Source organism: Haliotis asinina, chromosome 13 (genome assembly GCF_037392515.1).
Source record: "Haliotis asinina isolate JCU_RB_2024 chromosome 13, JCU_Hal_asi_v2, whole genome shotgun sequence".
NCBI lineage: Eukaryota > Metazoa > Mollusca > Gastropoda > Lepetellida > Haliotidae > Haliotis > Haliotis asinina.
This window is the reverse complement of record NC_090292.1, coordinates 8,486,047-8,499,103: the sequence shown is the minus strand read 5'-3', so window position 1 is coordinate 8,499,103 and position 13,057 is coordinate 8,486,047. Positions and strand designations below refer to the sequence as shown.

Here is a 13,057-nt window from a genome sequence, read left to right as displayed (position 1 = left end):
GAAGAATTTACGTCACTATAGTGACACTTACTTCGGGGTAATGTGGAAGAATATACGTGACTTCAGTGACACTTACTTCGGGGAAATATGGAAGAATATACGTGACTACAGTGACACTTACGTTGGGAGGAATGTGGAAGAATATACGTCATTATAGTGACACTTGCTTCGGGGGAATGTGGAAGTATATACGTGTCTACAGTGACACTTACGTTGGGGGAATGTGGAAGAATATACGTCATTATAGTGACACTTGCTTCGGGGTAATGTGGAAGAATATATTTCACTATAGTGACACTTACTTCGGGGGAATATGGAAGAATATACGTCACTATAGTGACACTTACGTCGGGGGGAATGTGGAAGAATATACGTCATTATAGTGACACTTGCTTCGGGGGAATGTGGAAGTATATACGTGTCTACAGTGACACTTACGTTGGGGGGAATGTGGAAGAATATACGTCATTATAGTGACACTTGCTTCGAGGGAATGTGGAAGAATATACGTGTCTATACTGACACCTACGTTGGGGAAAAATGGAAGAATATACGCAATGGTAGTTATACTAAGTACAGTGTTTACATAAAACATGGTGATGCATCCCCTTCAAATTAACTTTCAATCACAAAAACAAAAGCTCATGTTCTGTCTGGGACATTTGCCATAACCTAACACGAGACAGCTCACATGCTGCTATCATTGTCAAAATAAACCTTGGTTAAAAAGAATCACGTTTGCCCAAAGGCGACTGGTCCAGTCTGCCTGTGTTGACACGTCTTGTAGGATTATGACTGTCCGTCATTCGTATAATGGCACTAAAATGTCGGGCATGTAGCTTCCATCCAGGACAAATTATCAGTCCGATCACTCATGTAGGTCTTTGAAGCTCATCTCCAGTTTGAAAGGCACTTTCGCCATGGTTTCGTGATACAGGCGTTCGGATGAAACGGCCTTGTTCATGGGGTTTTCTCCCTTGGTCGAACAGTTCGCCGTGTGTCATTTGCCTGTCGATGTCGTGATTATAATCTGCCAATAAATGGTAGTTAAACGGCGGGTTCTGCCGCAGAACTCTGGTCTCAACTAACAACACGAGTACTGCACGTAGTCGTTCCTGCCGCCACTCACATAATATATAATTAAGACCGGTCACGTGACTAAACGTAGTCTAATTATCTATTCCGCTTGCGCAATCTATGGAATCGTTGAATATATTCCCGTATACAACCCCTGTTCCAGTGTTTGACTGGGATCGTTGTGGGCTAAGCGATCGGACCACACCCAGTGCTTCATGGGGCTACACAATGGCGCCACAGAGACATAGGACCAGTTTACACACAGTACACGATCCTGTACAATAACAGCGACGGCAAACGATCCTCGATACAACTATGTAATTGTAATATACGGCTTCAATGTTTGCGAAAGGCTCTTTACAATGATTGTTGGCTTGTATCAATACACACGCATTAATCTACCCCGCGTGGCTTGGTGTCTGCACACGGCGCGAGAAAGTATTCATAGAGAGGTGATAAATCAAATATCTGAATAGCCATATCTCGACCTTGAAGGTAGCGGACCGAGTGATCAATGAAGATCCCGGTTGTTGTCAACAACACCTCACCCCATACCTCCTGCCCAGAGGTGGGGCTTCCGGGTTCTAAAATGGGGACAATGGTCGATTCTGATCACTGTACCTTTCGTGGGGTACTAAGTACAGGAGTGGTGTGTACTTTATACAACACCATTGTTTCATTACCAGCGCTACAAAAATAGGGACCATTTCCACAAAACCCGGTTAAGGCTTTTATCTGATCACTAATGCCACAAAAATGGGACCATTTCCACAAAGCCTGTTTATCGCTGTTGTTTGGTCACCAGTGCCACAAAACAAGGACGCTTTCTACAAGACCCCACTATCGCTGTTGTCCGGTCTTCTATACAAACCAACCCTTTGAACATGGTTTCATGTAGAAATAACACGGTATACACTCAAGGGAATGAAGTATTTTGGTCGTTGATCTGATTTAAGAACAACTATAGCTTGTTGCTCTGGAGAAACATTTCAGTGTGTAATATCTAATAGTGGATGGATTACTTGGAGTTAGAACTGCGCTGAACAGCACTGATGATCAATGGTGGTGGTGATGATGATGATGATGATGATGATGATGATGATGATGATAGTAAGAGATCACATGCAACAATTCTAAAGACAAACCAAGCATAACCACACAATCATGCAGGTGTTTGTGAAAAAGTAGCCACGTAATGTCCACATTAATTTGTTAGGTTACAACACTGCATGGGTTAGTGTGTTTGTGACGTCACACACGTCCTTGTACCTTGAGGTCCACGGTGAACTTGTTCATGGTGATGCCCATGTCGTCTTCTAGCTACATAACAGTAATATCGTGAGAAAGTGCGAGATTTCAGGCATGATTTGTCACAGTCACCACGATTTATAGTACAACACAGAGATATCGCGAGAAAGTACGAGATGTTCCAGTGTCAATGGTCTCTGGTATCAGGATTCATTACAAAGCACAGTCAGTGAGTGACTGAGTACGGTTTACTGCTGTTTTTAGCAATATTCCAGCAACATTACGGCTGGGAACACTAGAAATGAGCCTGACACATTGTACCCATGTGGGAAATCGAACCCGGGCCTTTGGCGTGACGAGCGAACGCTTCAACCACTAGGCTACCTCACCGCTCCAACACAGTTAGTAGTTATGTATTCAGTATACATTATATCGCGAGAAAGAGCGAGATTTTCCAGTATCTCCTTCAAAACGGTAGGGTAGTCAAGCGAATAAAGCCTCCGCCTGTCACGACGAACACCTGAGTTTGATTCCCCACCTGGCGTACAATCTGCGAAGCCCATTTTTGGTGTCCCCAGACGTATGTGATATTCGTTCTCAGTTGTAACTACTACCTCAGATGGGTACGGTTGTCCACGTGTAAAGTCTTTTTCGGGTGTTCTCCGCTGTGATATACCTGGAATATTGCTAAAGGCGTCGTAAAACATACCCACTCAATCAGTCGCTGTAAACAACTAATCTGTATTACAAGTGAAGTTAGACAAGCGACACGTCTTAAGTTGTCAAAACGAATAGGTACATCCTTGCACTGTACAGTTTGGCTGGGAACTGTATCATTAAATTGTATCTATTTCCCTATGTAGAATGACCCTGTCTCGTTTCAAATGTAGTCAAAAGTGAAAACCAAATAATACGAACATGAATATGCATTGGGGAATTGAGAAAACTGTGTGATCTATAGAACTGCAACACAGCTGGAGATTTAAATCTCGTAGTTATGATATACAATGTCTGTAATATTATTAGGGGAAATGTGGAGGTTATTACAGAGGCAAGTGTGCCATACGACTTATACCAGTGTGAATTTTTGTAATACATAATTTTACACCAGTTTAGTACAAACCGTATGGTACACTTGCGAGTATAATAATTTTCCTTTTTATTCATGTACATGTGTGCATTAAACACGGTAAACAAATATGACGGGTCTGTTCACTGACGTCAAGTTCAATTGTTTAATGATGTCACAGACGAAGAATTACAGAAACAACGGTTGCTAGACAAAACTGATATGTGCACATGTGCACGTGTGATATGTATGACGCTGAGAATGTTTAACTATGTTAGTAATAAACGTCTTAAACAGTAAGTATTATATACATGATAAATAAGCTGATATATTCAGCTGTTGCATGCACAGTTATTCATACACTTCGCAATTTACGCTGCTACTACTACTACTACTACTACTACTACTACTACTGCTGCTGCTGCTGCTACTACTACTACTACTGCTGCTGCTGCTACTACTACTACTACTGCTGCTGCTGCTGCTGCTACTACTACTAGTAGTGCTATTACGACTACGACTACAGTTACAACTACAACTACTACGACTACTACGACTGCTGCTGCTACTACTACTACTACTACTACTACTACTACCACTTCTACTTATATGACGATGTCGGTTCGTGTATGCTGTACTTTACTCATGTTATCACGCCGAGCATAGTCAATACCAGTACAACAAGGGTGGCTTAGAAGGATTGTTAGGGGTAGTCATAGCGGCAGTAATACACTCACACTGACACGTCAAGGGCAGGTAAGTCAGCAGGTCTAATCCCCGGCATGGATTACACAACCCAGCGATCAGGACCCCTGCACTCCTCTGCTTACACAACTTATCCCATACTTACAGCGTAAGCGGCATTTGTAGCATAATTGTCAATAGTGCAGGCAAATAAGATTAGTATCAGGCCTCGTAAATCAGGAAGAATTGTCCGATTTTATTACAAACGAAATGCTGTATTTAATACTGAACTCAGGACAAATGCGTGTAAGTCCGTATGTTACAATCGGTGCGGTGGGGTAGCTAAGTTGTTAAAGCTTTCGCTAGTCAAGGAGATAACCCGGGTTCGATTCCTGATATGGATGCAATGTGTGAAGCACGTTTCCCCAGCTCCCCGTTGTGATGTTGCTGATATATTGACCAAACTGGAGTAAATTTGAACTCATTCAGAGTCATTCAGAGAGCTTTTTTATCAATGTGTTTCATTATCATAACGAATCACACATATTTTTAAGCATAACTGAATGGCCTAGTGTATGAAAAGTATAGGAACTGTAATATGATTATTCTTAGGCTTCACATAGAAAGTCCATTGTCCATAGCCTAACGGGTATACAATGTGATTCAGTATGTTAACAGTTAATTTTCAAAATGTGTTATCATGATAACCAATTCCTTATGCTTTAGTTGAATTCCATAACAAAGCGTATGACATGTGTAGGTGAACGGAAAACGAAACATATATAGTAATATTCCTGGTCTTTACCGCCTGTTGAGTCCATTATTAAGTACCTATGGATTATATAAGTAAACTTCGGTAGTCTGTCAAATGATTTGACACATGTTTCAAAATGGCTGAAATAAACTGGCAATTTGAAAATGGAACGATATTTTTAATATTGACTGTAACATGTACACAATTACCGCTGTAATTAATGTCAGTTCAGTTATAATGTTCTTTTATTACATATTATACATAGATGTTTTGTAGAAATGGAAATTTTTAATTCGACAGTCGAAACACTTTTAACAATATTTACGTTGATTTAATAAAAAAAAAATAATCCTAAGGCACCAGGCGTGTACTTTCTTTAGAACGTCAGCTAAATTAGTATCTACAGCGAATGGGTACAGTTCTACGCCGCTTTTAGCAATATTTTAGCCATATCATATTAGGGGACACCACAAATGGGCTTCCCCCATTGTACCTATGTGAGGTAGTACTTACAATTGTGACCGAATATCACATACGTTCTTAAAGCTGCAGTTTACTTTACTATGAACCTCAAATGATGGACAAATATTTATAGCTTTTCAAAAACTGAAATGACACTGAAAACGTTTAAGAAATAAACCTACTTAGCACATCTTAAGTCCAGCCAAAATAAGTGAACTCTGTCAGTGACAAGCATCTGTAATCATGAATCAATATTTACTTGCATTCCCTGAGAACCGGTGTTGTTGCCTAGTGGTTAAAGTTCTCGCTCGTCTCACGAGGACCCGGGCACATCTGTACAATGTGAGCCCATTTCTGGTGTCAGCGTCGTGATATTGCTGGAATATTGCTAAAAGGAGCAAAAAGTCAAACTTACACACCCACTCAGATCTGTTCAATTCAACACCTATAAAGTCCAGTGGTTGGGACACCTATATAATCCAGTGGTTTGGACACCTATGTAATCCAGTAGCCGGGACATCATGTATCTCGGTAGTTGGGACACCTATATAATCCAGTGGTTGGGACACCTATATAATCCAGTGGTTGGGACACCTATATAATCCAGTGGTTGGGACACCTATATAATCCAGTGGTTTGGGCATCAGCGTCATCCAGTCAGTTGGGGCATTTATTACCTCCACTCGCATGGGATACTTACGTAATCCATTTGTTTAGGACACCTATATAATCCAGTGGTTAGGACACCTATGTAAGCCAGTGGGTGGGAACCTATATTATTAGTAGCTGGGATCCATGTAATCCACTCGTTTGAGACACCAATGTAATCATCTTGTTTAAGACACCTAGAGAGACACCTATGTAATGCAGAGGCTCAGACATCTATATAATAGAGAGGCTCGGACACCTATGTAATTCAGTGGTTGGGAGCCTATATAATCCAGTAGTGGGACACTGGATTGTGTGGTCCCGATTCTATTATTTTCAGACAACCGCCATATAGCTGGAATATTGCTGAGTGTGGCGTAAAACTGAACTCACTCACTCACTCACTGACCTTCCTAACCCACACGTTTTGGACACCAGCGTAATCGACCACAGGTGTTTAGGACACCTACATAATCCAGTGGTTGGGAACTTATATAATCCAGTAGTTGGGACACCTATGTAATCTAGTGGTTTGGACACCCATGTAATCCACTTGTTTGGGACACATATATTCAAGTGGTTAGGGCACACATAAATTTATGTTAAATCGGTGTCAGACTTAGGGCGTGTGTAGGACGATAGAGCGGTTGGATCTGGTGTCGAGTAAAACATTCTTTAACAATGTTATGTATACACTGGTAAGCAGTAAACCTTAAATAAAAAACTGGCAGAATTGTGGAAGTGGAAGCTGAGAAACAAACCAGCGAGGTTTGAGGCTCCTGTTACTTACGGTACAAGTCACGTCTCTCTCTCTCTCTCTCTCTCTCTCTCTCTCTCTCTCTCTCTCTGCGTGTGTGTGTGTGTGTGTGTGTGTATGTGTGTGTGTGTGTGTGTATGCGTGTGTGTGTCCTAACCACTTGAATTTATCGGTGTCCCAAACAAGTGGATTACACAAAAAATATTCCAGTGGTTAGTACACGTACGTAAGTCAATGGTTGGGAACCTATATAATGCAGTGGTTTGCAACAACTGAATATGCCTGTGGTGAGGACATCTATACAATCCAGTTGGTGTGGACATCAGTGTAATCCAGAGGTTTGGACACCAGTGTAATCCAGAGGTTGGGACACGTATGTCATCCACAAGCATATAAAATATGAGACCATTTTGCGTGTAGTTGGCAACCTGATATCATATCGATCTCCATGATGTGCACGCTTCCTTACAAAAGCGCGTGTTTGTCAAAGGATCGAAGGAAAATGCCTTTTGTCGATCTCTTGAATACATCTTCCATAAAAGTGTCGATTAGCAGAAATACTGCAGGGATTACAGTAACTCCAGTTCTGTCTCAGTGGATGTATCTAATTTCACTATTAGAATTTTATATACCATCAACGTCTAACGCAAACCAGATACTCTTACTGAGACTGAGACACCACGTGATTCCTATTCCCCCAGGCCTTAATATTCAAGGTGAACAGGCCCTATCGATCTGGAGGTATTGATTAATAGTATCTGTTGCTGGATGCGTGTACATCGGTAACTTAATAGCAGGATGAATGGACTCGGGTGTGAACGAACACACAGATCCATAATTGTCAACAATATGCATGATATGTAGCGACCGCTGTTCAGCCGCTTGGGCGTCAGAGTCTGGTGTTGGGTCTGTCGTTTGATGGTGGGTCTTCTGTAGGCTGATGTCGTGCGTTGGGTATGGTATTGGGATGGGGGTCATGTGTGGAGATGGGGGTCTAGTGTGGAGATGGGGGTCCAGTGTGGAGATGGGGGTCTAGTGTGGAGATGGGGGTCTAGTGTGGAGATGGGGGTCTGGTGTGGGTCTAGTGTGGAGGTGGGGGTCCAGTGTGGAGATGGGGGTCTAGTGTGGAGATGGGGGTCCAGTGTGGAGATGGGGGTCTAGTGTGGAGATGGGGGTCTAGTGTGAAGATTGGGGACTTGTGCTGCTTAGTGCTGTGGTGTTCTGGTCTCGGGTGCTGGGACTAGTATCGGCGGTATAGTTTTGGGATGGGAGTCTGGTGTCGTGATGGATGAGTAGTGTCAGTTGTTGTGTTTGGGGTCGGAAGTGTTGTATGCTGAATCTGGTGTTGTGTGTTTGGTATGGTGTGGGTTGGTGGGTCTGGTGTCGGATCCCGAGTTTGCTATTGGTGTTTGGGTCAGGAGTCGTGTGTTCGTCCCGTGGTAGGATGAGACTTTGGTGTCGCGTTCTGGGTCTGATCTCGGGTGTTGGGTCTAGGGTCGGGATGGAGGTGTAGCTTGAGGTGCTAGGTCTGGTATTGTGTATTATCCTTGATGAGCTTCCTGTTTGGTGTTTGTGTCGGATGTGGTGTTGGATCTAGGGTGCACAGCCGGGCAGGGTTAGTGTTGGGTGTCGGGTGGGTGTTGTGTCTGCCACCACTACCGGGCGTTAGGTCTGGTGTCGGGGTTGGTGTTGATCTAGGTGTCTGCTGTGTATTTTGTGAGGAATCTCTGATTTAAGCTTGACCTCGGTTTCTGGATCTGATGACAGATTAACGGTGTGCACCTAGATCTGTGTTGGGCGTACTGACACTGTAGGAGGATCGGCCTCATGTAGGTGTCGGACTTAGGGGGTGTGTAGGACGATAGATCGGGTGTCTTGAACGGATGGATCTGGTTTCGAGTAAAACCTTCTTTAACAATATTATCTATTAGGCAGCAAATCTTAAATAAACACCTGGGAGAATTGTGTAAGTCGCAGGTGGAAAACAAACCTGTCCTGAGACCGTAAGTCTCGAGGCCCCTTTTGTTCACGGTACAAATCACGTATCGATATACAAAACAGTTATATATGAGTATACTAATACATTCTGTCAGTATGCACTGACTTTCAACCAGTTTTGTGTAACGACTCATGTATAATTAACATGCTATGGTTGGTCTCAATCATCACGTGCCATGATGAAAGACATCTCAGCAGAAGCTACAGCATCAATGACGTCATGAGTAGCTCCAGACAGTAGAGACATGCATGTCTCATCTTTACCAAAGTAAATGTAAAATAGTATCCTGGTTGAAATCTAAGTCCTTGTTTATGAAGGGTCTATATACAAGCAGCTAAACCACAAGTAACGCGTAAGCCAAACAAGCAAGCTTTATAAAAACAATGGATGAGGATGAAGACTTCATTGGATACAGAACTTCTTTCTTGTAGTGAATGCGTTTCGGTGTAGATTCTAACACGGTTATCAAGCAAAAATACGAAACGTCGCATCCACTGAAAGAAAGAAGTCCATCCAATAAAGTCTTCATCCTCATCATACCAACTTCAAACATGCCACTTAAAGAAGTTTACAAAAACAGTGTTGAAATGAAATGACATTTTACACCCACGTGACGCCCGATGGGTAACTGAAGACAAATCACTATGAAAATACTTGACTATTTGAAAACTATTAAAAACCATACCGCCATATCATCTCATGATCTTAATATTTGTTTAATTAGCGATATATATTCATGACGCATTGGATACGACCAAAGTTAAGAATTCGTAGGGCTACAAACGTTTCGAGAATAAGGGCCCTGCTTCGTAATTGTCGACACTTTTCTGTAGTTTCTAACGCCTTTGTCAAGTAATTGTCGCCTCGTCAAACCTCATTCTAATCAAGACCACCTCTACAGTCAACCCACTTTCCTGAACTACAAACTACAAGCCTCTATATCATGATAATTATGTCAGTATTGTGAAGTTGTCATCGCAGTTGTGACTGTATTTAGGTACGTCACCGAACTAGAGGGTATCAGCGTAAACAATCTTCAAGGCAAAAAATTGCGTTACTTGTGATATGCACACTGACGTTGTGCTATGCGTCAGCTAAGACAGCTGTCCGTTGTAATGAACGGAAACTGTATTCAAACAGTAATATTGAACAAACCTCCACTTCCCATTTTTCGCGTTCAACATGTCGCCAAAATTTAGTTTTAAACTCTTTTTGTTGTCCTGACATTTTAAGAAAACTGAAAGATCGTATTTGTATTTCTCTATATAGGTCCAGTGACATACTGTATCATTATATGGCCAGTGACAAGCTGATGTCTACTGTGTCTCACTCACTTATTGTAACTAACAAACGATAAAACGTGAGCTCAAGGTTTATACAGAACTGAACTGAAGGGCAAACATTTGCATCAGCTAAGGAAAAGACATTTTTCAGCACACATCTGAATTCTTCACACGACAGTCGCGATGTCTGTTGCTATGTGGCCGAGAACGAGATGAAAAGCACAAGTCATATTTTATCACTATCCGGGTGGAATAACACCGGGTGGACATACCCGAACCTTGAAAAAAACACACTTATTCACATTCATAAATGTACAATCTGAAACATGTAAATAATACAGTTACAACTAAATAATACAGTCACAACAGAGATTGATAAAAAAGACATTTCACCTACCTACTGTATCACAATGCGATATTTAATCCAGCTTAAATGTTGGTACAGCTCAACCAGGCCTGGAGATCTCGCGTGAAGTAACAGCGCGAGACTTCTCACGTGGCGAGACGGTAGCTATTATGTTCACTGAGATGACGCGAGACTCGGACCACTTGGAGAGAAAGTATGGACTGTGGACCGGCGGTCTAGCAACAGCCCAAATATTTACAGGTGCTCGTTATGCTATTGACTGCTCATTGGCACGACAGAAGCAGTAGGGAATATAGATACACAGCTTAAGATGAAAGCGTAAGATACACAAATACTTGTGTTCCATATAGTCGCCTGTCCGTTGGCCCGTCGCTGGTAGATTTCGTCACCGTGTAATATTCCCATGTGTCCTGAAGACATATGGTTTATTTATGTTTTGTCTTCTGAGTAGTGTTTTTAATGAACTGAAGAGATAGGTAGGTGGTATCCGAAGGATGTGGACGTTCGTGGCAGACCGACTCTTTGTTTTAGGACGTTATGTAACTGTCTTAATAAAGTATAAATTCTCGGAGTTATTGGGCTGAATTCTATCTTGGAATCGCACCACACTTTCAGAAGCAGCAGATCACTAGCACACAAAGTGAACGATCTAACCCACTCAGCCACCAAGGCCTCCACAATCCCACATCTGGTAGTCTAGTATATTTACTTTCTGTATGGGGCCAGTGAAAACCATATAGCTGGAATATTGGAGACTGTGGCGTAAAACTAAACTCACTCAATTTGTGTTTGACATGTAGCTCTCCGTGGCTCTGTAAGGTATTTGATCCACAGTAGGTTTCCTGTTTCCCTACGCAATGAGTTGGGGTGAGAGCGTGGTTTTACGCCGCTTTTAGCAATATTCCAGCACCATTACGGCGTGGGACACCAGAAATGGGCTTCACACTTTGTAATCATATGGAGAATGGGATCTGACCAGCACTTGGCCATTCCACCGCCCGTAAATAATGAAATATGGGAACACACATATAGTAATTATCCATTGATTTCATGAAAAGGATTTCTTCAATGTCACTTGAACATACTTAGTTCTCAGACTCGGTTCTCATACACCGTTTAAATGTGCGAGACTCTTGTGTATTAACGCTGTTAGTATACAGATCATTTCAACGCCCAGGTGGAGCACTGGAGTTGTCTCCCTTGAGTAGCCCGATTCCGTGAGAGGTATTAACTTGTTCAAGAACAAACACCATGAAGAGTAAAGGCTCCAGAAAACCCAGTAACCAGTGACAGTGTATGCCTCTGTGTGTGTTGAAATGTAAGCAGGCCACCGGCCCATATAGTCATAGTACACACACGTGTGTGTGTGTGTGTGTGTGTGTGTGTGCGCGCGAGTGTGTGGATCGATGAATAAATGCAGTATGTGTGTGTGCGTGCGGTGCATGCAGTGCGTGTGTGTTTAAACTGAAATGGCTGTTCAGGTGTACAGCGGCTTTGGACCATGCTAAGAGCGCAGTCATTGTTCGGGAGTGTCAACGGCAAAGGCACAACAGTTTCACATGTATCAACTGCACGTCGAGCCTTCCCCACAAGCATCAACACCGAATCAACGCCTCTTGGTTTCATTAAAATGTCGACTTGTCTCCAAGACTAGGTTCACAGGCCATGGCATAACTAGAACACTGGTTTAAAACGACGTAAAGTCATACTCACTGAACATATTTATGGTGATTATCAGGCAATGACTGAAAAAAATGGCAACAATTCGAACTCTGGTTAGCTACAGTTTTAGGCACAACGTGCTTAGAGTCACCCCATTTGATTGTTGTCACCCATGGGACGCAAGATCATTCGACATTTCGTGTTTCTACACATGAACATTTCGTAATATTTCGAGACTATTTCGACCTGACACGCGTCTTATTGGAATTTCGCGTTACGTTGGCAGGATTTAATCCATTTTTGCTCCAGATATCCTATCCACACGCTATTTGTAATCCATGATCAAACAGAGAGCTGCAATGGGTCGTATCGGTACCAATAGTTTGGCTACCGGGGATTTCGGGGCGTGACATAACCATCCCTTCTGTCACGTAGAGATGATGTTCTTGCCACACTGGTCACAACTAGCCATGAACTTCATCCGCTGACATATCGTGGTGTGAATAGAAGTAGTCCTGATTATCAGTCTGATTGCAGCTTCCTCACAGTCCATGTGTTATAGTCTATTGTTTTCTTTGATTGCAATGTTTCAGTGTTATGTGCTAGTTTTATGTTCATATCTGTGATAGCCTAGTGGTTTTACTGTCCTTCGATGACAGGTTTGTACGTTCTCAATTTATTGATGTCAATATTGATATAAATTACGTTCTCAATTTATTGATGTCAATATTGATATAAATTACGTTCTCAATTTATTGATGTCAATATTGATATAAATTACGTTCTCAATTTATTGATGTCAATATTGATGTCAGTATTGATATCAATTACGTTCTCTATTTATTGATGTCAATATTGATATAAATTACGTTCTCTATTTATTGATGTCAATATTGATATAAATTACGTTCTCAATTTGTTGATGTCAATATTGATATAAATTACGTTCTCAATTTGTTGATGTCAATATTGATATAAATTACGTTCTCTATTTATTGATGTCAGTATTGATATAAATTACGTTCTCTATTAAATTTTATTGATGTC

The 13,057-nt window shown here is 41.8% G+C and overlaps 1 protein-coding gene across 1 annotated transcript in view; it reads right to left on the bottom strand.

The window, feature by feature from the left end:
* LOC137259203 (superkiller complex protein 8-like) overlaps positions 1-13,057 on the bottom strand; it is a 440,560-nt gene that overhangs the window by 42,476 nt on the left and 385,027 nt on the right. The window lies entirely within an intron of this gene.